Genomic DNA, 25596 nt, shown 5'->3' on the forward strand with positions numbered 1-25596 from the left:
GAGAAATTTTAATATGGATTATGTATCAGAGAATATTAAATGTTATTGTTAATTTCATGAGGCATGATGATACATTTTCAACATGGGAAAAGATTTCTATTTTTGAGATAAATATTCAAGTTTTAGGGATTAGATGTCATTATTCTTATCTTACAAGGTAGGCCCTTTTGTGGTCCCCATCTATTGGGCAACAGTGCTTAGGCCAATTCTACAACCTCATATGCAGTGGGTTAAGGAACAGTCTTGGGAAGAAGAGAGGACACGGGTTCCCTGATCACCCCATTGACCCCAAGAAGGTCAAGCAGTGGCTAGGTTGCTCTCCTGGAAATGTCATGGGAGGGCAATCAAGGAGCAGGTCCTTACTCCCTAATGTACTTTTTAAAGGTCTGGGATAGAATTGTCAGTGGGGAAAAAACAAGAAGCATGGCACCAATCAGTGCTGAGTGTGGGTATCAACTGCTTATGGAAGTGTCCTGCAAAGGCTAGCTGCCCTACACTTGGAGACCTTGGGACCTGTGGGAATCTGCCTTGATGGCTTCTGATGCCAGGGAGGTACTGGCCCCAGGGAAGGTGAGTTCAAGGGTAGCCCTTCCCTCTTAGAGGAAGGGTAATGGCTCTGGTACTAGCCAGCTTTCTTAAGGGTGAGCCCTAAAGATCGTTTCAGACACTTCTTTCTGCCTGGTATATCACAATGTTTATAATCTACTTCAAAATTCTTCAGCATGAAATAATAAAATATACATATGTTAAAAGTAATGAGTAAAGAATACAAATACAATTTGTAGTTTTAACAAGAAGAGATAAATGAAAAGAAAAACAACAACTAGTCCAATGGTATTCAGAAATAAGATCAAACATGGCGGCTGACTTGGCCCAGTGGTTAGGGCGTTGGTCTACCACATGGGAGGTCTGCGGTTCAAACCCCGGGCCTCCTTGACCCGTGCGCAGCTGGCCCATGTGCAGTGCTGAGGCGCGCAAGGAGTGCCGTGCCATGTAGGGGTGTCCCCTGCGTAGGGGAGCCCCCCGCACAAGGAGCGTGTCCCGTAAGGAGAGCCGCCCAGAGCAAAACAAAGTGCAGCCTGTCCAGAAATGGTGCCGCACACATGGAGAGCTGACACAACAAGATGATGCAACAAAAACACAGATTCCCATGCCACTGACAACAACAGAAGAGGACAAAAAAGAAGACTCAGCAAATAGACACAGAGAACAGACAAGGGGGGAGGGGATAAATAATAAAAAAAAGAAATGAGATCAAACAGATCAGTAATACATGTAAATGGATTAACCTCATCTATTTAAATTAAAAGATCATCAGGCTGGATTTAAATAAACTCTATTTATATGCCCCTTATACCTTATAAGATATATGCCTAAAGCAAGACCACAGCAAGAGATAAAGACTAGAAAACACATCTGGTCAATAATATCCAGAACGAATTAATGGTGACAAACATACCAATCAAAATAGAATTTTATGAAAAATTATTTTAATAAATAAAACTTTATAAAATAAATTATATATCTATAATATATAAATAAAATGAAGACTTGATCAAGAAGATATAAAAATCATGAACTGTAAACATCTAATAACAAAGACTCAGCATACATAAGACAAAAACCTTACAAAATTAGAATGGAACTTGACAAATCTATAACCATATGGGAACTTTCAGCACACCTTTATCAGAAAGTGGTAGACAGGAGAGCCCAAAAAAAAAAGTACATAGCATATTTGAACATCAAAATGAGCAAGTCTGAGGGAACACAGCAACAAGTAGTAGTAACTATGCATTCATTTTAATTACATATTAATTTTTTATAAAAATTAGTTATACACTAGATCATAAACTATCACCACAAATTTCAAGAAATCAATATTATAAGTCTCTCTGTAAATAATTCAATTAAATTAGCAATTGGTACAGAATCATAGGTTTTGAAAATTTGGAATGTATTACTAAATAAATTATAGGTTAAATTAGAAATCACAATGGAACTATATGCATTTAGAAGTGAATGGCAAATGAATATACTGTGCAAAATAGTAAAGGATGCAGCTATAGCAAAAGTCATATTTTGATTATATGCAAACTCAAAATAGAAATCAGAATCTCCTAATTCCCAGTCTAGGACACATTTGCCACTATGGTTTAACTTGCACACGTTCTATTCTTAACTTACATAGAAATAACTCAAATTATCTATGGTTTTGGGGTTTTCTGCCTGGCTGCTTCCTCCATCAGTCCAGCCTTCCAGATAGTCAGAATATTGCTACCTTTCAGGGAAAGGGCACCTATCTTAGCTGCTTTACTAGAAATAAATTTCTTTTCATGCTTGATGTTAACCATGTAACCAAATGTCAGAACTCCTGCCAGATGAAGAAAATTTTAAGTGTAGGTTGTTCTGTTCTACACAATCAGATTAGTACATTAGCTAAACTGAGAGAACGGTATGCACAGAAATTTCATGGGAAACTTTATCTGTTCTTAAATTTTGTGAACGTCAGTTAGTTACTTGAGATATATTAATGTTTCCAGACTCAAGGGAGTCTGTGCCCTAAATTACTGCTTCTGTGGCCTATCTAAATCAGAACCCCTTTTTCTAGGGTGATGGTGAGTGGCGTGTTTGTGTTTGTATGTACTTGTTCAATGGGGCGGATACTAAATATAATTTATTAAATGGAGGATTAATACAAATACATTCTTTAAGTTATCTATCAGCTCAGAGTATCTTTATGGTCGTATCAAATTACCCTATTGAAAAAAAAAAGCACCCTTTGTGTTTTATCACTCCTTTCCTCTTCAACAGAATGTCCCACTTTTCTTTTTCCTGTTTTTACAACTTCACAATTTCAAGCAAAATGTTAATCAGTTTTTCACAACTACAGTGTGTTTATTAATTTGTGAATTATATTGTGATCTTTTCACTCTATCTGCAGCATCTTTGAACAAATTCACTGAGATAATGCTTCTCTGGGTTTGTCTCTGCACCAATGCTGAAGGCTGACTGCACCCCTGGGGCCCAAGCAGTTGACCCGCACAGGCCTTTCTTTATAACCTAATTTCACACTATTCTCCCATTGCACTAGAGATCACATATCACAAAAGGGTATTTATTTAAGATGTAATTTCTTAGGACTCTGCTCTCAAAGATTCTGATTCAACAGACTGGATTGTAGCCCAGGAATTGGCATTTTTTTGCAAATTCCTCAGGAGTTTCCAGCCCAGTCGTCTTCTGATTACTCTGTGAGAAACAGTGCCTTCAGAAGTCTTCTACTCTAGCTAGAAAGGTCTGCCTCCAACCAAACACTACGTGTGTATCCTTGGGTTGCTATGAGTTTTCCCACTGAATTCTCCATGTCTATTAAATTCCTATCCTTCCTTTCTAGTAAGCCATCTTTCTCCTTGAAGCCTCCATGACAATTTTGGCACAGAGCTCTTGTCTGAACTTAACAGCCACATGTTAAGTTCCCTCATTGCCACATGGAGGGAGTGTCTGCTTGGTCGTCCCCCTGGTGGGAGCTGCTCTTCCCTCATTGAGACCATGTGCCAAACTTCATGTTATCAAAGACCCCTCCCTCTAACCCCCATTGCCATGGCTGATTTAAAGAGTCACAGCTTGGTTAAAATAACCAAAGGACTAATCAAACTTCTTCCCTGGAGAAAAATTATTTCATCCCTGGAGATGGAAGCTGAAGATGGGAAAATGGAAGTTGTCAGCAGCCCTGTTTCCCATTTTTGGGGGAAGTTGGTCTGAAGTTTCATCTAAAGAAAGCTGTGAAAGAATGTATCAGATGCAATTACTTGAATCTCTGGTTTCAGTGTTTCCTGAGGGTCTTTGTCACTTTTCCTATGAATCATACTATAACAAACTTCTAAGTATTTTTCTGCATCTACTGGATGGTACTTAATCCTTCTACCACACAAGTTCCAGAAGGATAAATTTGCAAACTTGAACTTGTGAACCCTCTATGTAAAACTCTTTGGTGATTTTGCATATCATATAGGAAAAAATTTAAGCTCCTATATATGGTATATATGGTCTGTCATGGTTTGGCCTCTCCTAGCCTCATCTCTCAACAATCCCTCAGCAAAAGTAGGTGTTTGTAATTCCTCTGGAAATCCATAATATTTTCTTGTCTATGTCTTTATTTTATTTGACTTTTTCTACAATTTGGCCTGGTTGTCTTCTCTCATACATTTAAGACTCAGCATTTCCAAAACAGCTTCACCCCTCAATAGTTACTGTTGAACTCTCCATTTAACTTTCCATAGAATTTCCTTGTGCATCAGATAGGCAGTACCATGTCTCATTCATCTTTTTATCCCCAGGATAAATCACAAGTTTTTGGCACAAGTGAATACCCAATAACTGCATGTTAAATGAAAGATGAAATTATGCACGATTTTGTAGCTTCTACCCAAGTTTAAGGATGAAAGATCTCAGAAGACCACATAGTCAAAAACAGGAAAATATTGTGATTAACAAAGCCTTAATTTTCCATAATCATCTGGAGGTCTAATATCAGCTGACAATTACTCTTAATATATTAACATATATCACTCTTATTTGTATAGCTAAAGGTGTACAAAATATTTCTCCAACTTATGTCACAAGAATTTTATATGGAAATTAATGTCTAGATTCATGGAATTGTTCAATTATATGTGACCCTTGACCTACCAATTTGAAAATCATCAATATCTTTAAAACAAAAATTCAGTTTGGCAACCCAAGGCAAATTATTTCAGAGTAAATGAGTCAATAAATCAAACTGTGTCTGGTAGGAAAAAAACAACAAACAAACAAACAAATCATTCTACCCCCAGAGTTTCAATCACGTGGGGCTTAATCACACAAGAAAATGATATAGCATGGTTCCACAATTTTTCAGTCAAAGACTAAAAGTAATTTTAAAAGAAAAAAAAAATGGAGCAGGAACATTGGAATAAATATTTATTCTATTTGTTGTTTTATGGAAAGTAGTTCATGGATATTCACATTTCATTTCTGATTAGACATTTCCTTATATGTTGAGTATAATGTATTAATACTTGTACAATGCTTCTAATTTCAAGTTTTAACTCTTCATCATATGAAATTTAAAGAATCCAAAAAACCTCAAATTTTGATTTTAAATGTTAATTTTTATAGGTTTTATAATTAGTCTTCCAAATATAAAGATTATATTAAATTATATATTTACAAATTAAGAAAGTACTAACCAGAGGCTGAACATGAACTACTACAATTATTTACAAAGAATGCTCCTCTCATTGCTAGCATGTTTAAAATTAAGGAAGCAGAAAAGTGATGGGAAGGAATTGTGTTTGAAATAAATTATAAATGCAGAAATGGCATAATACTCCCAGAGGTCTGTTTGTTCTGTTTTCATTTTGTGATATAGACATGGATAAAAAATTCATGCCAAATGATTCAATTAATTTGTTTATTATGTAAAAGAGAATACAAAAATATAAGTACTATACCATACATTTCCTTCAAAAACATGGTTCTTGGAGTGAGGCTACCATGATAGTAGAGTGAGATGCTCCAGGATTTTTTCCCCCCATAGAAGCTTTACACATTAAGCATAAACTAGCAGAACCATCTCCCTCATACTCCAGAAAACAATTAAAGGGTTTCAGTAACTGGGCAAATGACAAATCAAGAAAATGGCAATATAAAAAGGTAGAAAAATCTTGTGGTGCCCTTGCTAGCTCTTCTTCCACCTCTTTCTTGGCTTGGTGTGGAGCTGGCCAACGTTCCCAGTAGGGGTTCTGATCCTAGATCTGGAGAGAGCATAGTAATCTTTGTGCACATACTGGGTACAAATATGTCAATACTAACCTGTCTGGGGGCAGCTGGAATGACTGAATCAAGACACTTGTCACAGGCTTGCCTTCCCAGAGTCTGCCCTTTGCATGGTGGGGGCTTGCAGGCAGCTGGACTGCTATGGGAAAGCAGTTGTGTCATGGCTGTCTGAGGCAAAGGAATTCCAAATTTAGGATGTGCAGTGTGGTACCTGGAGCCAGGAAGAAAGAGTTTCCTGGGCGAAGCGAATGTTGAGATCAGTGCAGACAGGGAAATTCTAGTACCATGTGTGCAAACTCAGGACAAGACACATGCACAGGAAAGACCAAGGAAGACTACACTTTTGTATGAGTCTGTCTTTTATACATTTTGCTAGGTAGCCTAGGTTCTGAAGGAGATTACTAACAAAAGCTAATTTGCAAAGACAAGGAGAGGTGTGGTGTTTTTTTTTTTTTTCCTGTTTTTGTTTTTTTTTTTTCTTTAAGCATATATTGTTAGCTCCTGGTATTCAGGAAAACTTATGTCATAACAATAGCTGTATACAAGTTTAAGGAATAGACATCTCAGTGATGAAATCCCACAGTTAAAACATTAAACTATTAAATTGTCTAGTAATAACAAAAGATTGCTAAGCATACAAAGAAACTGGAAATAATGGCCCATGCAAATGAAAAAGAGAAAGCATTAGAAACCGTCAATGAGTAAAACCTGATTTTGGACTTACCAGACAAAGACTTTTATAAACTTGTCATAAATACGTTACAAAAGTTAAAGGTAAACATGGGCAAAGATATAACAGAAATTAGGAAAACAATAGATGAACAAAAAGAGAATTTCAATAAGGATAAATATCACAGAAAAGGAACAGAACGGAAATACTGGAGATAAAGTAAATTTTGAAATTAAAAATTCCCTAAAGGGAAACGGACTTGGCCCAGTAGTTGGGGCGTCCGTCTGCCACATGGGAGGTCCGCGGTTCAAGCCCCGGCCCTCCTTGACCCGTGTGGAGCTGGCCCATGCGCAGTGCTGATGCGCACAAGGAGTGCCCTGCCATGCAGGGGTGTCCCCCGTGTAGGGGAGCCCCACGCGCAAGGAGTGCGCCCGTAAGGAGAGCCGCCCAGCGCGAAAGAAAGTGCAGCCTGCCCAGGAATGGCGTTGCTCACACTTCCCGTGCCACTGACGACAACAGAAGCGGACAAAGAAACAAGACGCAGCAAATAGACACAGAGAACAGACACTTGGGGACGGGGGGATTAAATAAAATAAATAAACCAAAAAAAAAAAAATCCCCTAAAGGGATTAAAAAACAGAGTTGGCAGAATATTCAAAGAATTTGAAGATAAGACAATTAAACTTATTCAGGCTGAGTAGCAGAAAGCAAAAGGAATGAAGAAAAGAGAACAGAGCTGAAGAGACCTGTGGGACACCATCAAGCATATCGATATATGCATTATGGAAGTCCAAGAAAGAGTGAAAAAAGAAGAAGGGTAGAAATAACATTCAAAGAAATAATGGTTGAAAATTCCCAGATTGAAAGAAAGGCATGAATATATATACCCAAGAAGCTCAGGGAACTCCAAACAGGATGAGCTCAAATAGACACATACTGAGATACAGTATAATCAGACTGCTGAATAACAAAGAAAAGGAGAGAATACTGAAAGCCAAGAGAGAGAAGTAATGGGTCACATACAAGGCAACCTAAATGAGATTAAACGCAGATTGTTCATTGAAAATCATGGAGGAAAGAAGAAAGGGTGATGACATATTTAAAGTGCTAAAGAAAAAACTCCCAACCAAGAATTTTATATCTAGCAAAAGTGACTTTCAAAAAATGAGGGCGAGATTAAGATATTTCCAGATAAGCAAAAACTGAGGGAGTTCATTACTACTTGACTGGCCAAAGCAAGAAATGCTAAAGGGAGTTCCTTATATTGAAAGAAAAGGATACTAGACAGTAGATTGACGCTTCATTAAGAAATAAAGATCTCTGGTAAACAACACCACATGGGTAAATATAAATGCTAGTACTATTGGCTTGTATATCCACTTTTAATTTTTTACAGGATCTAAAATACACAGCATAAAAAGTAGTAAATTTATGGTTGAAGACACACAAGGCACACAATAAAGATTTAATTTGTGACAAGAACAACAAAAAGGTGGGGAACAGAGGGATAAAGGAATATAGTTTGCATAAGTGGTTGAAGTTAAGTTGGTACTACATCAAAACAAGATGGTTATAGATTTAGGATGTTAAATCTGGAATACCATAAATATGTGGAAATTAAATAACATGCTCTCAAACAATCAATTCATCAAAGAAGAAATCACAAGGGATATTAGGAAATATCTTGAGATAAATGAAAATAAAAACACAACACACCAAAACTCATGGGATGAAGCAATGACAGTGTTCAGAGGGAAATTCATATCTCTAAATATCTGCATTAATAATTAAGAAAGATCTCAAATCTGTAACCTAACTTCACACCTGGAGGAAATAGAAGAAGAAAAAACTTCAAAGTGGCCAGAATGAGGAAGTATTAAAGCTTAGAGCAGAGATACATGAACTAGAGAACATAAAAAATAGATTGAATCAACAAAAGGTAAAGTTGGTTCTTTGAAAAGATCAATAAATTGACAACACCTTAACTAGACTGACAAAGAAAGAAACAGCAAGGACTTCAATAACAAAAATCAGAAATAACAGGGGAAACATTATTACCTTAGAGAAATAAAAAGGATTATAAGAGGATACTATGAATAATTGCACACCAACAAATTGGATAACCTAGATGAAATGAAAAAATTCCTAGAAACACACAAATTACCTACACTGACCCAAGAAGAAATAGAACTCAAAAGACTAATAACAAGTAAAGAGATTGAATAAATAATCAAAAGCCTCCCAACAAATAACAGTCCAAAAAATGAAAGTTTCCCTGGTGATTTTTTCCAAACATTTAAAGAAGCAGCAATATTAATCATATCCACATTCCAAAAAACCTAAAGAATTGAAGAGACAGAAGACTTATTTATTTTATGAGGCCATTGTCACTCTAATACTAAAACCAGATAAAGATATCAAAGGAAAAGAAAATTACAGACCAATTTCCTTTATGAATATAGACATAAAAATTCTCAAAAAAATACTAGCAAACCAAATCCAACAGTACATTAAAGTGATTATACATCATGATCAAATGTGATTTATCTAAGTAATGCAAAGTTTTCTAGCTCAACATATGAAAATTAATCAATGTAATAACACATGATCAACTCAATGAATGCAGAAAAGGGCATGTCACAAAATCCAGCATCCCCTTCTTGTTAAGAACACTCAGAAAACTAGGACTAGAAGGTGTATTAGTCAGCCAAAGGGGTGCTGATGCAAAATACCAGAAATTGGTTGGTTTTTATAAAGGGTATTTATTATTTGGGGGCGGAGCTTACAGATACCAGGCCATAAAGCATAAGTTACTTCCCTCACCAAAGCCTATTTCCATGTGTTAGAGCAAGATGTCTGCCAGTGTCTGTGAGGGTTCAGGCTTCCTGGGTTCCTCTGGGCTCAGCTCCTCTGATTTTTCCACAGGATCAGCTGTAGAGTATGAGGTTCTCTAGGCTTTGCCTCTCTCCCCACAAGGTCAACTGTAGACTGTCAGGAGAATGGCTATGTCTCTCTCCCTGGTGCTCCTGCTTCAGCATCAAACTCCAACATCAAAACTCCAACATTAAAAGCCCTCAACTCTGTCCTTTGCCAGGCCTTTCATCTGTGAGTCCCCACCCATCAAGGGGCAAGGACTATTGAATCCCTAATGACGTGGCCCAATCAATGCCCTAATCATAACTCAATCACGCTCAGGTACAGACCAGATTACAAACACAATCCAATATCTATTTTTGGAATTCATAACCATATCAAACTACTACAGAAGGTAACTCCGTAAATGCAATAGAGGGCATATATGAAAGTTTTTCCATTGGATCAGAACAAGAATGCCTTTTTTCACTCCTGATCTTCAACACTGTACTGAAATTCTTGGAGAATTAGAAATAAAGGGCATCTGAATTGGAAAGGAAGAAGTAAACATTTTTATTCAAGGATGGCATGATCAAATTCATAGAAAATTCTGAAGAATTGATAAGAAAGCTACTAGAGCCAACAATGGAGTCAACAAAGTGGCAGGGTATAAAATCAATAAACAAAATCAGTGGTGGTTCTATACCCTGACTAGGAAAAATCCACAAAGGAAATCAAGAAAACAATTCTATTTACCATCTCAACCAAATGTATAAAATATCTAGCAATAAATTTGACTAAGGATGTTGTGGCACCTGGAAGCAATGCATTGAAGAAGAACGTTATTAATCCCTTCCTTTTGATAAGGTTACTTCAGTTAAGGTGTGGCCCAAATGAATCAGGATGGCAGGCGGGTCTTAATCCTTTTTCCAGTGTCCTTTATAAGCAGAATGAAATTCAGGCACAGAGAGAAAGCCATGGAAAGGAGCTGGAATTCAACAGTACCCAGAGAAGCCATGAGAGACTGTCATGTGCAGTGCTTTGTGCCACAAAAGCCAAGGACCAATGAATACCAGCAGCCAGATCCAGAATGCCACAGTCTTCTGGGAGAAAGCATTAACTTGATGAAGCCTTGACTTTGGATATCTCCAAAATCTGAGAATGGTGAGCCAATAAATTTCTAGCCTGAGAATGGTGAGCCAATAAATTCCTTTTGTTTAAACCACTCAGAGCATGGTATTTGTTTTAGCACCCTGGAAACCAAAACAGATGAAAGGACTTATACATAGAAAACTAAAATTACTGAAGGAATTAAAGAACTAAATAAATTGAAAGATATTTAATGGTTTAGAAGATTTAATATCATTAAGATGTCAATACTCCTTGTGTTTGTTTGTCAAAGGGCTGCCAATGAAAAGTAAAAGAAATGGGTTGACTTTTATAATGGTGATTTTATTTACAGTGAAAGCTTAGAGTTCTTGGGGAGCAGATATAGCCCAGTGGTTGAATGTCTGCTTTGCATATACAAGGTCCTAAGTTCAATCTCCCATACCTCCTTTAAAAAAATGCTAGAGTTCTGAGGCTGTGAAATGTCCAAATCAAGGCACCATCAGAGATGCTTTCTCACCAAAGTCAGCTACTATTGATCCTAGTGTACTGACTTCTGGTAATCAGACAAGGTGGTGAGCCTGCTGGTCTCTAATTTCTCCTTGAACTCAGGTGTTGCCAGTCATCCCTCTCTGGGCCTCAGCTCCTTGAGTCTCTTGGGCTTCTCTCCTTGAGCTTAGCCTTGGGCAAACCTGGAGTTGTTTCTCTCACATGGCAGGATCAAATATGGCAGAATTCCCTTTTCCTTTGTGTGTGTGTCTCTCTGTGTCTCTGCTTATATCAGACCGAGCAAGAGGGCAGAGACCCACCCTGGTTCACACCTCACTGACATAATCCAATCAAAAGCCCTAAAGCAATCTTATCAAGTAATCTAACCAAAGGCCCCTCAACTGGATTTAATGCAATCCAAGTGTACCACACCCACAGAATAGATTAGTTTAAGAAAAAAAATTTTTTGCCTGGGATTCAAAAAATAACTTCAGACTACCACAGTACTGAAAGTAATTCAGAGATTCAACAAACACCCAATCAAAATTACAACAATCTTCTTTGCAGAGATGGAAAAGCTAACTATCATATTCATATGGAAGGGCTAGGGATCCCACATAGCCAAAACCATTCAAAAAAGAAAAACAAACTTGGAGAACTCACACTTCTTGATTTCAAAACTTATCACAAAACTAGCATAATAAAAACAGCCTGGTACTGGCACAATTACAGACATATAATCCAATGGAATGAGAGTTCAGAAATAAACCCATAGATCTATGGTTAACTGATTTTTTATGAAGTTGCCAATCCACTAAATGAGGAAAGAGTATTCTCTTCAACAAATAGGGCCAGGAATGAAGGTGGACCTGTACCTTACACCATATATAATAATTAACTCAAAATGTTCGGTGACCTAAATGTAGGAGCTAAAAACTATAAAACTCCTAGAATAAAACACAGGGTAATATCTTTAAGATCTTGCATTAGGCAATGGGTTTTTAGACTTTAAAACAAAAGCATGCAACAAAAGAAAAAAAGAGATACATTGGACTTAATAAAAATTTTAAGACTTTTGTACATCAAAGGACTTCATACGGAAAAGAAAAAAGCAGCTTACAGCATGGGAAAAAATATTTGGAAACTATATATATGATAAAAGTTTACTACCCAGAATACCTAAAGAACTTACAATTGAACAAAAAGGCAAACACAGTTTTTAAAAATGGGCAAAGACTTTGAATAAATATTTCTCCAAAGGAGATATATGAGTGGCCAGTAAGCACACAAAAATTGGCTCAACATCACTAGGAAAATGCAAAGCAAAAACACAATGAGATACCTCCTCACAAATACATGAGCAGTTATTACTAGAAATTGAATTGTATATTAGGGGCCTGTTGAGATGAGAAAAGTTTATGTTTATAAATGTAACCACAAATTAAGAAGACAGTAAATTGAGAGGGGTCTTAGATCCCACATGGCTGATGTATAGGATTCTCCTGCTTGCAGCTGTAGACTCTCAGTTCCATGGTGTGGTGGCTGACCATCCTCACCTCCCTGTTAGCTGACCTGGGTAAGTCCAATGAACCGGAGAGCAGGTGTTACAACTGTGCTGAGGCTCAGGGTCCAGTTGGCACATGGACAGTCCAGAGATTCAAGTCTCCTGAATACATACAAACTCCAGTGCCAACAGGTTCAGTAAAAATGACAGAAGAGGCATGTGTAGAGAAGTCGTGTCTGAGTCCAACTCCATCACACTCAGGAGCATAAGTTCCAAAGTAGGGCCCACTGGCAAGGCACTGAACTCCAGAGCCATCTGTCATGACTGCAGGACCTGGGTATCTCTGTAGCCCTCGGGAACACCACTACCTGGCCATCCCAGGGTCCTCAGGATGGAGGAATAAAGTGGACTTACTGGTATTCTGTGATAATTATGACTCTAGCAATGGAAGAAACTGCATCATTGATGTGGAGATAGTGGTCAAGGGAGTTGCTGAGGGCAGGGAGAGGGAAAAAGATGTGTGATACAGGGGCATTTTGGGGACTTGGAGTTGTCCTGAACGATACTGCAGTGACAGATACAGGACATTATATATCCTGCCATAACCCACTGAATGGACTGGAAGAGAGGGTAAACTACAATGTAAACTATAATCCAGGCTGTGTTGCAATGTTTCAAAATGTATTGATCAAATGCAATGAATGTGCCGCACTGATGACAGAGGTTGTTGATGTGGGAGGAGTGGGGGGGTGGGGAGTGGGGATATATTGGAAATTCTTATATCTTTTAATGCGATATTTTGTGTGATCTATGTATCTTTTTTAAAAAAAAGATTTAAAAAAATAGAAAGATAGTAAAGAGGCAATGACAATTAAATGTAAAACATGATCCTGGACTGGATCTAATAATAGAAAAGAAAATGCCTCAAAGGGTATTGTTGGAATTACTGGAAAAAACTGATATGGACTATATGTATTATATCAATATTCAGATCCTTGATAATGATAGCTGTCTTAAGGTGGTTACAGAATGAGTGGCCTTGTTTTCAGGAAACGTACACTTAATAAATCTAATACGAGGGAAATGATGTCTACATACAACATACTCTTAAATGCTTAGAAGATGTATGGATAGGTAGATAGATAAATGGTAAAAATGTGGCAAAATGCTAATAGTTGGTAAATCTGGCTATCAGTGTGGTATTGGGGTTCTATTGTTTCTGCAAATTTCAAATGTTTGAAATTATTTTAAAATAAAGTTTTAAAAAGAGTACTTTATTCTTAAATGCTGCTTTTAAAGTCTTTTCTATAGTAAAAGAATAGTCTGCAAAAAAATCTAAGATTTGTACCTTTTCCTTTCCATTTCCTTGCCCAGTAATTAGTTTATTCATTCAGTATGTCCGTTTCTCATTCAATAAATAGTTATTAAACACCCAATAATATGTACTAGGTTCTAGACTATGAAGATAACACTGTCATCAGTACATTTCACTCCAAAGGAAGGAGGTAGACATGCAAACACACACCTGTTCCCACCTTTCACAACAGACATATGAACCACTCTCACGACGCTGGGGTCAGTGGGGGCAGGTTGTACAGACTGAGGATGATAGGATTTCCTCCACCTGTGCACACAGCAGCGCATGCCAGGGCTCTGTCACTGGGTGGTCAGGGAACGAGTGTGTGCATGTGAAATGAGAGGTACCCATGCTTTGCTCTGTGTGTCTCTGGTCTGACCTCTTGATGTTTGGGTCCTATTTAAAACACTGCTTTTTCCAAACAACTTATTTTACTCAGGCTCTCAACAAACGTCACATCATACATTCTTTTTAAAATTATTTTGAATAGTGTCACACTTCTGGCTGGAAGTTGGGTATCAGGAAAGGACTTAAAAAGGGTGTGGCATAGTCTTAGTGAATGAGAAGGTGTTTGTGAGGTGAGTCAGGCAGAGAGAGCAGGAAGGAAGAGCCACCCAGAGGAGCGCAAAATGGCAGAGTGCTTTCAGGAACCTGCAGAAAATGGATGACTGGTCTGAACCATCTGAAACTACCTCCTTTCTTAATAATCTCTCCTTTCTCTTTCCTTCTAGGTTCTCAACTTAGACAAAATGTTCACAAAGAAAACTATTTTACATCAAGAGAGGAATGTCAGGGCTAGATTCCAGGTCTAATGTTCATTTAAGAAATGGTTTGGGAGGCATGTTTTTTGTTGTTTAGTTTTGTTTTGATTTTCAAATGAAAAGAACTTGTAAGGGTCTCTATAAGAAAAAGACAATCAACATACATGTAATGCTCAACTTTGGAATATATATTTTTTTCCATAGCTGTGTGCTAAGCACCCTCCTTAAAGCTAAACCAGATCAAATTCTGCTTTAAAAATCATTACTCTCAGCCATACTACTTTAGTCCACCTTACCATCCTTGCCTCCTATATGTATAGCACAAATCCAACACACATATCTAACAAACACATAATGCTTACCATACATTCTAAGAATTTTTATAAATAATCATTTATTTCTCAAGACCATCTTGTGAGGTAAGAACTATTATTATCACCATTGCACACGTGAGAAAAGACAGACCAAAAAAAAGGAAAATACTTGGTAAAAATCAACCGGCTAGTCAGTGCAGAATTAGATTTGCACCAGGCAGTCTGGCTTCGGAGTCAATGTTGTTAACCAGGCTAGCCTGTTGCCTCTCACAGGTCACAGCTTGCATCCACCACTACAGTACCCTATGAAACTATAACCTTAATTAACCTCGAGTATTTGAATTCAAAGGACTAATCTCCAAGCTGAATTTTCAGGGCCATTATTTATGATTATTGTTTTCTCTGTTCCTCCTATATTTTTTGTAAACCTTCCAGACAGATGTCCTTGTTATCCATTTGTAGGATGGTGCCCAGCTTCCAGTTAAGTACTTTTCTCTCACAGTAAAACTCATAGGGAGTAATACAGAGTTAACTCATAATAATGATGTCCCACCCACAACTTCAGAAAGTCAAGATCCAATTACAAAAGTCCTTTGAGGCTTCTCATTCATAACCATGTTTTTCAACCTAAACAGATGCCTTTCTAGCTTTCTAACCCTGTATAGGTATCTCCATACACAACCCCAGTGAAACTGCCATAATTGGATTTGTTAATCCTGGATTCACTTTCATGATGTTAGTTAAGAAGCTAAAAATAAACGTGGTGGCTAGCTTTTTGTATGCATGCATATTAATTTAAATCATTTTTCTTTAATTATATTTAATACACATTAGACATTTAGTAATTATGAAAGACCTTTAATTATCAACATTCATTATTATCACTATTAACATATATTAAGCACCCACAGTCTGCTAAATGCTCTTCTCAAGATAAAAGGCATTAACCTTGTAATTCCACTGTGACCAAGATAGAAGACAATCTTCTTCTTCCAGGCAGAGAACAAAATTATACTTGCCCAATTTGACAAAGAGCCAATGGATGAGTCAGGGATAAAACATAGTTGTCTTAACCATTACAAAAATGAATAAACAAAGAATGGCTATAAAACTCTGCTACTTTAAACACATCTGAATCTATCTTTCCATAAATATTTTTAATGCCTACATCAAATTCTTTTGTGGTGGCAAATCTTTCTCCTTCATTGGAGTATCTGAATTATCTGAATTATGTAAACAGTCAAGTCATTTGAGACAAATTCTACAATATAAATTCTGGCATCAAATAGAATGATGCCATTTTTCATGGGAAAATAAAGTGTAACTCTAAAGTAATGAAATGGATTTTGGGGAGGCTCATAAACCGACTTTTTAGGTAGTTTCATATGAAGTTTGCCAAGAGCACCGGCAGCATCACTGGGACAAATATACTCAGGGAACTGCTTCAGACGCTAACATTTGATCTGAGTGTTAGAATATAAAGACTACACTCTGGATTAAGACAAACTTGAAGTCCAATCTTAGCACTGCTACTTATTAGCCATATATTCTGGGGCAAATGAATTAATTCATTTGAGCCTTAGCTCCTTCATCTGCCAGAGGCAACAAAGCCAAACTTGCAAATGTACTCCCCTGGATATATTTCAGCTTTCATGGTTATGGTGTTTTACAAGCCAATCTCACCTATATGTTTAGCATCATCTCTAGCCATACTATGTATGCTATTGACAATTTCTCCCACATGCTTTAATGTTTCTGTCCATGCGTCCTTGTCCAGCTGTTATTCTTCTGAGAATGTCATTGGTCCCTCTTTCCCCTGGTGGGATGTCTAGTCATCTTCCAAGACCCAGTGCAAAGGTCTCTTTCTTTACTATTCCTTCTCTAAACTTAACTCTGTTCCAGTTAGAATTAGCCACTTCTCATTCATGGCACACTGAAAAGCTGAAAAGTGACATCATTAGGTATTGGAAACACACCCAGGTATATGCAAGGCATCATTTTATTCATGAAAAGAATCACCTCATGCAAGTAACACTCTCATTATACAAACTATATTCCCTTTAACTAAATAATCCCTATAATTAATGAGACTGTTCCAATAAGAGTTTGACTAGATAAATGTATAAACTATTGATAGAATTCTGAAACCTTTTTATCAATTATAACAATATCAACTACTTTGATGTCTATTTGTTTATCTTTTGGCTCTTCTTATGAACACAGCTGACTTTCAAACATATTGTATTTAAAAATTAAAATTAAGAAAGCTATTGTTTTAAAATATAAAATTAAGCAAGGTTGGGTGATTCACTCATTGAAATTAAAGGCAGAGAAAAGAGACAATATAGGTTTTTTATGCAAGTCAATTTTGACTTTTGATGTCTTAAAATCTACCTTTCCCTCTTAAAAAGGAAATATTCTTATACGATTTTTTTTTTCCAACAATTGGCACTTACCCATTCTCTGCTAAAAGTTAGGGAATTTCATGTGTAAAGAAGGTACAGTTAGAAAACATCAGGCTATGTCAGTCTAAGAATCTTCAGCTGGTTGCCAGATTAAAATAATTTGCTAAAAGTAGACATTTTTACTGGTTTAAGTCTCTCAGAAGGCTTTGGATTCTCCAATACCTCACACCAGTAACTTCAAAACTAACTCACTCCAGATGTCCCTGATCATTTCATCAGACATCAAAAGATGTATAGTGACAAACTCACATGCTGCTTATGAGGACAATATATGTTTCCACAAGTGTAAAACACACAGTAGCTACTTTTAAAATATGATTCATCTAAACCAGCATTCTATTTTAAAGTAGAGAGTTATTAAGAAAGGAGGCACCCTCCTGAGAAGGAAAAAAAATTCTTTTAAATGCCTGTACAGTGTCATTCTACGACTAGATTTTGAAAGCAGAAACCAAAATGAAACTTGTAATTCTGAAGAGTTTATGTTGTGGGAGAAATATCCCCCATCAGAAAAGATTTCTAAGAATCAAACCGTGTTAAAGGGGGGTGGAGCGGGAAGTTTGTTTTTTTTCTCAATAATAATTGTCACACTTCCCTTTAAGGTGAACTTTCATTAACCCTTTCCTTCCATGCCATCAATCTTTACTCAATGTCCACAAATGGAAGATAAATATAAATCAAAACATGAAAAGACGGTCCATATTCCTGAGCTTTCCCTTGAGTAACAAGATCTACATACACTTCAGTCTTCAGATTCATGTAGTGGCCCATCCAAAATTTTAAGTATGCATTTGTATGCTTATGTATATTTTTGTTTCTTTTTTTTTTTTTTGCTTTACATGTATTTTTAAATATTGCTCTATCATCCCTTAAGCAGAAAAACATATTGTTGATGCTCTGTATGGGAAGATAACCTCTTTCATGAATACCTATGGATATTAAGACATTTAAAGGAAAATTTAAAATTGTATTTATACAATCCAAGTTAATAATTCACATCTGGATTCCTGAAGTTACTAGTTTGGATGTTTGGGGTCCTAGAACAACGGGATTTGATTATAGGATTTCTATTCATTATTTCCTTCAGGTTACACAAAATTTCTGAGGAAATAATCCACAATTTGAATCATTTTCTCAGGGTCACATAGCTACTAAGGTACCAGGGCATGGAATATTGATCTTTAAGATAAAACTACTTGAAACATAGTTTACTCTCTCTACCAAATTTCGAACAACATTCTCAAGTTACCTCTGCCCATACTTCTAAAGTGAGATGTTTACAAGTGTTTTGCCAAAAAAACATCTTGTAAATGTTCCCATATTCTTGAATCAATTCACATCCTGGGAGTATTTTAATTTTCCTCTATATCACTTAAAACCAGAAAAACTTCTTAAAGAAGATGTAGTATGAGAAAAATTTAGAAGAAATCTTTAGATGTAAAAGGTATCCTATCTAGAAATTTCTACTCTAATGAAGTATTTTCTAAAAATTTAAACAAGTTATTAGATAATTCCAAAGCTGTAACCACCTAGATCACTAGGTGATCTTTTAGAAAGTTTTGTTGAGACTTCTATAGAACCCAGGTAATCTGGTTCCATTCTCTGTGAATGATTTGTGTTTCATACATTCACACATACATGCATATTTTTATTTTCTTTTCAAATATCAGAGTCACTCACAAAATCAGGCTCTATAATAGTTCATAGCTAGAATTATCAGTGTTTATTCACTTTATATAATTTCTATTTTACCACAGACCGATTCTTATGTTGGAGTCATTGCTACCTATGGATATTGAAACATTTAAAGGAAAATTTAAAGTTGTGTTTATACCATCCAAATTAATAACTGGATGAAAGAAAGATGAAATAGATCACACAATTGAAACTGCTGACCTCAGCCACCAACCCACATGTTAATTCCAAGTGGAGAATTTGTTTAGGCATGTTTCTCCCCTTGACAACGCCAAGAAAAACAGACAGCATATTGTCCTAAAGCATGAAATTCTAAAGTAAACCAATTGGGAAATACAATGGTACATTCAAATATAATTTCACAAACTTATATACCTTTACAAAATGAGTTTTAATCAATTAAAAGCTGCTGAGTTGAATTCATCTTGCCCAGCTCTGAAGTAAAAGTTCAAATGTCTAGTCATGTTTATGTGAACCTATTACGTATCAGGCACTATGCTTGGCAGCTAGAACATAAAAATCGATATACCAGCCCATGCTTCTGAGGAGCTCACAGTCTAAAAAAGAAATGCAAACATGTAAACAAGGAGTTATATTTCAGTGAGATAAGAGCTAATAGGGAAACAGATATGGCTCAAGCAGTTGGGCTCCCGTCTACCAAAGAGCTAATAGAAATGCTGTACGTGACAATTTCCTTGAGGGGTTGGGGAAGCTGAGCAAAGTGTTGAAGTGCAGACTAACGGCAAAAGGCACTCACTGTGATAGATCGAAATGCATTATTAATCATTTGATACTCAACATAGATTGCTAGGGTTGCTTAACTGCAAAGATCTGGTCTTCATCACTAGGTTGTAAGTTTCCTGAGGACAGGAACCATGTCTTATGCTTTCCAGATGGCACATAGCAGAGCACTTCGATATCTAAGGGATCACTTTGTGTTGATATGAAAGCAACAGACTGTCTATTTTCATTATCTGCAGGCCAAGTCTAAAGAGCCAAAGAAGACATGCCATGGTTACTATTTTCATTTCTGAAACCGACCTGTGAACAGTGATCCTTCTTTTAGACTTTCATTTTCGGACTAGAGTCAAGATGAACAACGGGATGCACACACCTAGTCAGGGGTTACATTTTCCAGGTTCCTTGATTATAGCCATGGAGCAGATAGTCAGACAATCTAAATTTGTTTCACCAATTTCTGTAGGACATGGTGAAAAATGCTGTTGCAGAGTAAATTGGGCTTTTGAAATCCACCACTCTTTTCCCCACCCCCCAGATCTCTAGGCTTACAAGCATAACTACTTCGGAAATTAAGCTGCCTAAACTTGCCAAACTAAGTAAATATTTGGCCCCACGAAATACTGGATGGCAGCTTTATCTCTTAAAAACAAAGCCATATGAAAACCATAGTTACTATGTGTCTCCAAGCTCTGGTCTTATCAGCACACAGCGTGAACAGCTGGAGTTACAAACACCAGAACTATTATTAAATCACTGTGTCAGGGGAGGAAAAAAAAAGAAATCTTTGTAGGCTTTCGTATCTTTAAATAATACAATTATATATTACATGCTATTTCTCCCTCACTTTAGCATCCATCTCTCCTCTTTGGAAGACAATGGAGTTATTTCCTTCCATACACATAGGTATCTACACAAATTATTTTAGTTTGGTGTTTCTTCAGCTATTTAATTGTATATTTAATGGATATTATGATTTGGTCATTTTGAATTTTTCCTGGATTTCTTTGTTGAATTTTGACATTCAGCAACCTATATTAGAAAATCCTCTGATATCTCAGTGGCAATTAGATAATTCTAATCCTAAAAGTCAAGCTATATATATATCTCTGTAATCTCTCCATGATTTATTTCATGAATCTGAGAAAGTTTAATCCAGGAGCATCATTTACTATAATTTGACTATATACATGCCATACATGTTCTTTGAAAAAGAAGATTTCCCCAATCAATATGCAAGTCATACAAAGAAAAACTTCAATTCACAGGAAATATTTCTCTCCTTAGCAGCTCCCTCTCACTATCTTTGCTGTTAAAATATCAAAAACTCTTTAGAGCCAACACAGTATTTTATATTTTTACTTCTTTTCTCTGTTGAACACAAGGGCAACTGGAAACACTGCTACTTAAAGTGTCTTTCACATCTTGATTCCTTTACCTTCCAACCTTACTGTTGCTAACAATTGTGTTGCTAATAACTAAAGAGTTATATTTTGACCTTCCAATGCAGCTATCCACAAACATATATTTACCTTAAAATAGAAGGGAAAAATGAAACCATGATAAAATAACCTACATTATTTTTTTCCAGGGGGTGACAATTATCACTTTACTTTACTTCTTAATCTCTATCATTCATCATACTTTTAAGAATTGGCTTCCCAACATTATTTAACCCTCACCTCCAAAATGGTGGCAATTAATCTTTTAGTCTGCTTTGAAAATTTGATGTGTGATGGGATCTCTTTCTCACACACACATACACAGACTCCATGGCATAAAACTTCAGAGAGTTCACAGATTCCCTGAAATCCACCTATAGATCTTCAATTTAAAAATCTCAAATACTGGAAGCTTATTTTTAAAATGAAATGTATATATGCATGCAGTTTTAAAATATAGTAAGATTTTATTAGCTTGTTCTCATGATGTAGGACAAATAACAGTTTTGGAACAAACAATGATTTTTAGTATCTGAAAACACCCATAGCATTATCATTTTCAGGAATCCATTTTTGAATTTACTCACTCTGCAGGATCAATTTGCCTTGGGGTTAAATGTGAAACCATAAACAATCATTAAAACACTAAACAATCACATTAGTTAACCGGATATTAAGGGAGAAAAAATCACATCTGTTTTAGAGTTCTCTTCCATCCACAAATTTGGGACATCAATTTCAAGAAACTGGTTTTATGGCATGTCCTTAAGCCAAGAGCACCAGGTTATAATCAATCCAAGGAAGGTAAAACTACACATCAGCAGATTCTCAATGAAAGAGCCTACCACCAGGATTCTCTTTCTTTAATTCAAAAGCCTCAGTAGAAAAGGATTTGCTACTGTTGAAAGATAAATAGATACTATGATTTGTATATTACTAAATGTCCTATTTTGAATAATTATAAACGTTTATGAAAAGAAGAAGAAAGGAAAAAATTTTCATGCTGCCCATTTCATAAGTAGCAAATACTGAAATATGGGGGCTTCTCAATCTACAAAGAATTTGAAGTTTGCAGAAAATCTGATTTTACTCATTTAAATTCTTTTTGAAACTCCAGCATGTTTGAGAGTGTACATCTTAAATAACCAGTTTATAACAACTTAACCAGCCAGAAAACAAGTGCAATTTTTCCAAGTTTTCAAAAACACATATCAAAGAAAACTGTCCCCTCTATAGAAGGCCTAATGAAGTACAACTGAAAATAACAGTCATCAACTGTGGTTTTAAAGGCAATATTTCAACATAATCAAATGTGTCAAATATTCATCATGCAGCTTCTTATGCTGTGGGTTATAAGTTTCATTTCTTGGGAATGAGTTAATATAACCCACTTGGGGCTCTGCCATCTGTGAATTACTGACATGTGAATACTCCATTTAAGAGTGGAAATTTTGATTGTTTTTTCCCCCTTTTGAGATCAAATTGAAATGCAACTGAATGTAGCTTTTTAAGCAATTATTTTTCATATTAGTTGCTGCATGGTTACATTATCACATACTCCCCAGATCCATCACTATTTATCAAATCATAGGGATCAAATATGGCACAGATGAATCTGTGTAGGAATCGTCAAGTAGAATTATGGAATCTGAGAGATGGAAAAGAATCTCAAGTCTTTGAGTCCATACTCCCTGGTCAATATCACAGAGAAACCCTTCTGAGTGTGTTCCAGCTTAAGAATCGTGGTTATGTTTCCATAGTTTCCCTGAAAGGCTGTTGCTCTTATCACTGAGCAAACAATAAAAGTGTTATAAACAGGGTACCACAAAATTTATCATCCATACCTAGACACTTCTGAGAATTAGCAAGAACACTATTGGTGCTTATGCCAGGACAACAGGTATGACTCAGGACTGACCCAGGCAAACTTAAACATGCTGCCCTAGTGTCTCAATCCATTTCATTAATGCTGTAGTCAATATTACTTCCCCCTAGAACTGTGGTGACCAATGGATATAGAATACGAGCCACAGATACAATTTAAAAATTTCTAGAAGCCACATTAAAAAACATAAGAAAAAAATTGAAAATCATTTTGATTATATTTCTTATTTAGCCTATTATCCCAAACATTATAATTTCAGCATGTAATCAACATGAAAATTATTAATAGGAACTTTCATATTTTTTTCTTATTTCAGACTTAGAAACCTGACGTGCATTACACTTAAAACACATTTAAATCTGGATTAATCACATTTCAATTGTTTAATAGGCACATGTGGCTAGTGGCTACCACAACTGATAGTGCAAGTCTACACAATCCACAAGTATAGAAACACAGGGATATATGAAAAAAGGTTATCATACATGTGATACTTGCCTGCAATAATAATATAATACATGCAAATAAGTAGTATAACAAACACAAATGTATTTTCCTTCTAGGTAAAAAGAGAACACCTAAATGTTTTCACTTGTAATTTCACCTACCCTTTGCACAATAGGGCACTTAAACTATCTGTTACTTGGCTAGGATGAATCAGAACTTGAGGCAGATCAACCTTTACTTAGTATACTTAGTATACTTAGTTTATTTGTTCAGAGGGATAAAGAATGACAGAGTCAGAGTAGCTGGGTAATTGCTGAGAACTTCTAGGAATTCTCCCAGACCAATGACTCTTGCATTCTTAAGTCTGGCAAACATACACTGAGCATCTTCCATGTACTTGGCACCACAGATAGAAAGATAAATAAGGCACAATCCCTGTACCTTGGAATGTTAAGGGCCAAACCATTCATGGAGATCATTTTACAACTGGAGAAACAGAAGCTTAGGATTTACCACTGTTTTGGGAAGGCAAGGACCAGACTCCAATTCTTTGGGTCTCAGTTCTGCACTTCATCATCCACAGAAAACACTGTGAAGAAAGCTGCAAATATGTTTTTCCTTTGCACTGTTGAGACTTAGGGACTCAGCACATATTTGATAACTTGAATTAGCATATGCAGCTTTGTTAGTAGTAATATATACCTTTTCCCTACACCCCAACTGGGAAACCACTGATATATTTTGGTGAGGCTAAGAAATCTATCTGAAGGACAGTAGCCTACAATTCCTCTAAGCACAGAGCCTAAGTGATAGAATTTGGAAACTACACATTGGAGGTTTTTGTGCATGCTAAAGATGGTAACCTATTAATCAGACATTCTCTCATTTTAGGGTATATTGACATGGTAGAAATAAGCAGTGAATGGTAGTTCTCTCATATAACTTTTACATAAATCTTATATAATTTTATCTTTCTTATACATAGTTCTTTACTTCCCCAATCCAATATATTCAGGCATAAATAACATGGTCTTAATCAGTGTTTAAAAAAAAAATCATGCCACATACTGGCTTTGTTTGTACTCATCATTAAATTAGAAAACACACATCTGATTTTTAATAATGTTACATTAAATATCTTTCCTTAAAAGGATAGTGGATAGTGAGAAAAACATTACATCTAAAACACATTCAGAATACTTGTTTCCTTGTTGAAGAAAAACAAATATGCCAAAATATTGCTACAAATCTATTATTAAATACCCAATTATTTCGTATAATGTCTCCTATCTCATACACATCAGCACTAGTTCTTGATAAGAATGTTATATACCAGGTAGGGAGAGTCTGTTTAGATTCACTGTCCTATATAAGCTAAAAAATGTTGCTTCTTTCTAAAGGCACTATAGACATAGAGACTTAAAATGGAAAAGAACCTTGCTTTTAGGAAATGTTTTAATGTGGTTACATTATTGAAGATGACCTTTTACAATGATATCTAACCATTAACCCAAATCTAACTCTCAGGCTATGAATGGATGAAACACAATTACAGCTCTTCAAAGCAACTCAGAAATTAGCAGAAAGAGTCCAAAGCCCTGTATGAAAGGAGGATATTGTCTCTTCAGAAAATTCTTCTATGTATAACTCATCAGTTATAAGTGTATCAGTTATATCAGTTACATGTATATATAATTATAAGCACTTTTAGCATATAATTTTCTTTTTCTCCAATTAGAATGTTGAGCTTGAGAAACTTAGTACTGGCACCACACATCCATGCTAGTGTTGGTCTACAACTGTCACCATCCATGAGGGTATGACTTTCTAAAGCATTGCCTTAACAGACCAACATATATAAACTACAACCTCGGGCATTATGGAAGCAGAGGAATGAAGGAAATCCAGCAGTAGAGTGAGCTGGTTAGGGGACTTTGAAGCTGGATCACCTGCCTTAAATTCCTGGTTCTGCCCTTTAATAGCTATACATCTAGCAACTAAGCAAGTCATTAAGCCTCCCTCTGCCTCAATTTCATTAACAGTAAAATAGAG

The 25596-nt window shown here is 36.2% G+C and overlaps 1 protein-coding gene across 6 annotated transcripts in view; it reads right to left on the minus strand.

Moving 5' to 3' along the window:
- PARD3B (par-3 family cell polarity regulator beta) overlaps window positions 1-25596 on the minus strand; it is a 1119500-nt gene that overhangs the window by 548371 nt on the left and 545533 nt on the right. The window lies entirely within an intron of this gene.

The sequence above is a fragment of the Dasypus novemcinctus genome, chromosome 7 (genome assembly GCF_030445035.2).
Source record: "Dasypus novemcinctus isolate mDasNov1 chromosome 7, mDasNov1.1.hap2, whole genome shotgun sequence".
Taxonomy (NCBI): Eukaryota; Metazoa; Chordata; class Mammalia; order Cingulata; family Dasypodidae; genus Dasypus; species Dasypus novemcinctus.